At 39.8% G+C, this 4709-nt stretch overlaps 1 protein-coding gene across 1 annotated transcript in view; it reads left to right on the forward strand.

The window, feature by feature from the left end:
• Positions 1 to 2641: 2641 nt before the first annotated feature.
• Positions 2642 to 4709, forward strand: part of samd4a (sterile alpha motif domain containing 4A) — a 40598-nt gene continuing 38530 nt past the window's right edge. The window contains exon 1 of the mRNA XM_068320948.1: positions 2642 to 4682. The gene's annotated coding sequence lies outside the window, so the exon portion shown is untranslated. The remainder of the gene's footprint in view (positions 4683 to 4709) is intronic.

Genomic DNA, 4709 nt, shown 5'->3' on the forward strand with positions numbered 1-4709 from the left:
CTAACTGACTAACATACTACCTAACTGACTAACTAACACACTACCTAACTAACTAACACACTACTTAACTAACTGACTAACATACTACCTAACTGACTAACTAACACACTACCTAACTAACTGACTAACACACTACCTAACTAGCTAACATACTACCTAACTAACTGACTAACTAACACACTACCAAACTAACTGACTAACTAACACACTACCTAACTAACATACTACCTAACTAACTGACTAACTAACACACTACCTAACTAACTGACTAACACACTACCTAACTAACTGACTAACATACTACCTAACTGACTAACTAACACACTACCTAACTAACTGACTAACACACTACCTAACTAGCTAACATACTACCTAACTAACTGACTAACTAACACACTACCTAACTAACATACTACCTAACTAACTGACTAACTAACACACTACCTAACTAACACACTACCTAACTAACTAACTAACACACTACCTAACTAACATACTACCTAACTGACTAACTAACACACTACCTAACTAACACACTACCTAACTAACTGACTAACTAACACACTACCTAACTAACTGACTAACATACTACTTAACTAACTGACTAACACACTACCTAACTAGCTAACATACTACCTAACTAACTGACTAACACACTACCTAACTAACTAACATACTACCTAACTAACTAACACACTACCTAACTACGTGACTAACACACTACCTAACTAACTAACATACTACCTAACTAACTGACTAACACACTACCTAAGTAGCTAACATACTACCTATCTAACACACTACCTGACTAACTAACATACTACCTAACTAACTGACTAACACACTACCTAACTAACTAACATACTACCTAACTAACTGACTAACACACTACCTAACTAACTGACTAACTAACACACTACCTAACTAACTGACTTACATACTACCTAACTAACTGACTAACATACTACCTTACTAACACACTACCTAACTAACATACTACCTAACTAACTAACACACTACCTAACTAACACACTACCTAACTAACATACTACCTAACTAACTAACACACTACCTACCTAACTAACTAACACACTACCTAACTAACACACTACATAACTAACTAACATACTACCTAACTAACTGACTAACACACTACCTAACTAACTAACATACTACCTAACTAACTGACTAACACACTACCTAAGTAGCTAACATACTACCTAACTAACACACTACCTAACTAACTAACATACTACCTAACTAACTGACTAACACACTACCTAACTAACACACTACCTAACTAACATACTACCTAACTAACTAACACACTACCTAACTAACACACTACCTAACTAACATACTACCTAACTAACTAACACACTACCTACCTAACTAACTAACACACTACCTAACTAACACATTACATAACTAACTGACCAACATACTACCTAACTGACTAACATACTACCTAACTAACTAACACACTACCTAACTGACTAACTAACACACTACCTAACTAACTCACTAACATACTACCTAACTAACTAACACACTACCTACCTAACTAACTAACACACTACCTAACACACTACATAACTAACTGACTAACATACTACCTAACTACCTAACACACTACCTAACTGACTAACTAACTAACACACTACCTAACTAACTGACTAACACACTACCTAAGTAGCTAACATACTACCTAACTAACACACTACCTATCTAACTAACATACTACCTAACTAACTGACTAACTAACACACTACCTAACTAACTGACTAACTAACACACTACCTAACTAACACACTACCTAACTGACTAACTAACACACTACCTAACTAACTGACTGAGACATTACCTACCTACCTACCTAACTAACTATCTAACTGTGTTTAGTCCAGAGGTGTTAAAATCAACTGGACTTTCAGAAGCTTTCTCCAGGAGAACCCTGACCTGGAGAACCCTGCTGACCTGGAGAACCCTGACCTGGAGAAACTGGGGAACCCTGACCTGGAGAACCTGGAGAACCCTGACCTGGAGAACCCTGACCTGGAGAACATGGGGAACCCTGATCTGTAGAATCTTGACCTGGAGAACCTGGAGAACCCTGACCTGGAGAACCCTGACCTGGAGAACCCTGACCTGGAGAACCTCGAGAACCCTGACCTGGAGAACCCTGACCTGGAGAATCTGGAGAACCCTGACCTGGAGAACCCTCACAAATCAGCGCTGTGTGGGGTGTGGCCCCTCATGAACCGCTTTCCTTCAAGCCCCGCCCCTCCTACCCCCCCCCGCACCCCTCTCTATTTTGGTGCTCCCTCGCGCTGCCAAGCCCCTGACGTAATGCTCCGCTGTTAATCATTAGCATGTGGAAACGAGCAGCGCGAGCTCTGCTGCGTCAAGGCGTCACACACCAAACCGGAAATGGACCGGAAGAACATTCAAATTAAAAGCACTACATCTGTCTGGAGCTGCCTCTCCGTCCATCCGTCCGTCAAACCAAACACTTCGGCACCCACGAGTTTTGGTTTGTTATAGAAATTATCAGCTTTGTCTTTGTCTAATGAAATTTGGTAATGAACGTTTGAAGAAGAAGAAGAAGAAGAAGAAGAAGAAGAAGAAGATTTATTTTTTTTTTGATTTTTGCAAAAACACTTTAATCTCATTCAAACATTTTGCAGTTTTACATTAGATGAAAGCATTTAAGTGCCTCAAAACATCTTTTCCAAACAAACTTCAATCACATTTAACATGTAGAACATTTAGAACATTTAGAACATTTTACAAATTTTCATCAGATGAAATTTCAAAAATATGAAACACTCAAAAACATTAACCACCAAGAAACAAAGGGAAATACAATATAAGAATTAGTGCATTATAACAGGAAGTTTGCAAAAGTGAGGTGGTCATCAACTAAAGTGCATAGGACATTTTTGTAACACCAGATGTTCCTAAAGTTATTCAGGTCTTTTGTCAATTTATAGAAACCAAATTCTAGTTTTAAGCGACATCTGATGTTACAGCAAAAAACAGTAGCTGCTTCTTGAGTGGTATCGTTTTCAATTTTCCTCTTCCTGGTCACATGAAGAAGAAGAAGAAGAAGAAGAAGATTTTTTTTGATTTTTGCAAAAACACTTTAATCTCATTCAAACATTTTGCAGTTTTACATCAGATGAAAGCATTTAAGTGCCTCAGAACATCTTTTCCAAACAAACTTCAATCACATTTAGAACATTTAGAACATTTAGAACATTTTACAAATTTTCATTAGATGAAATTTCAAAAACACTAAACACTCAAAAACATTAAACACCAAGAAACAAAGGGAAATACAATATAAGAATTAGTGCATTATAACAGGAAGTTTGCAAAAGTGAGGTGGTCATCAACTAAAGTGCATAGGACATTTTTGTAACACCAGATGTTCCTAAAGTTATTCAGGTCTTTTGTCAATTTATAGAAACCAAATTCTAGTTTTAAGCGACATCTGATGTTACAGCAAAAAACAGTAGCTGCTTCTTGAGCGGTATTGTTTTCAATTTTCCTCTTCCTGGTCACATGAATTGCAAGTTTTGCCTCCCCAGAAATAAAATTTAAAAGCTGCCACTTTCTCTGATTCGATCTATTGTACCCAGCAAGAAGAAGAAGAAGATTGAGGAAATTCACAAGCTACACAACAGGATTTAAAGAAACGCTACAAACACATTGACATATTATTGTTACAAAACATTCATAAATAAGTATTTGTGTAGTATTATACAAATAGTATTTACCTATTTATACATGATTGTGTTGATACTTTTACACAGTCTAAGAGAAACCTGAAATTTTACCTTTACTTTCTGGTCCACAAAGCACAGTTATACCACTAGTCATACGACACAAACGTTATAGGGGTATTATAACAGCTATGTATTCACTCTGTGTTGTCCGTGAATATAAAGTAAAGTCTAAAGCTCTTCTTAAAAAAAAAAAAGAAGAAGAAGGAGAAGAAGAAGACTAATCTGCATCCAGTTTAGTCTCGTCTGGTTCTGGTTGGTTCTCGTCTGGTTCTGGTTGGGTCTCGTCTGGTTCTGGTTGGGTCTCGTCTGGTTCTGGTTGGGTCTCGTCTGGTTCTGGTTGGGTCTCGTCTGGTTCTGGTTGGGTCTCGTCTGGTTCTGGTTGGGTCTTCTTACGCGGTGTGGAGTGTTGCTGACGAGTGTCTGGCTGAGGTCAGTCACTAACTGGTTCTAGGAGACCTGAGTCAAATTAACTAACCATTACCAGTCCTGTACTGACCTATCAGTGTATCATCAGTAATATCAGGTAGATTAGTGTTAACTAGTTAACACTAATCCATCTGAACAATGAAATGTTACTGTTTAATCTGGTCTCAGCCTCTTCTTCCTGTCGTGGGTCACGGGGTGACTGCGGGCTGATAATGGGACACGTTCCCCAGCCACCAGTGGATGACGGGGACGATTCGCGGGACTTTACTTTGAAGGGTGTCAGAAAGGAAGTGACGTCCTGCATCCGCCCAGCTTGACCAGTGCCGCCCAGAGCGGCCGAACTGTCGGAGCGAAAGTTAGTCCAGATGGAGAACCGGACGGGCCCGGAGCGACGGGCCGCCGCGCCCCCGGAGCAGTGAGCCGCCGCCCGCCGGACCCACCGGGGACCGCCCGCCGAGCCCGGAGGTACGAATCGCGACCCGGGTCCCACCG

This window comes from Antennarius striatus, chromosome 1 (assembly GCF_040054535.1).
Source record: "Antennarius striatus isolate MH-2024 chromosome 1, ASM4005453v1, whole genome shotgun sequence".
In the NCBI taxonomy this organism is placed as follows: domain Eukaryota; kingdom Metazoa; phylum Chordata; class Actinopteri; order Lophiiformes; family Antennariidae; genus Antennarius; species Antennarius striatus.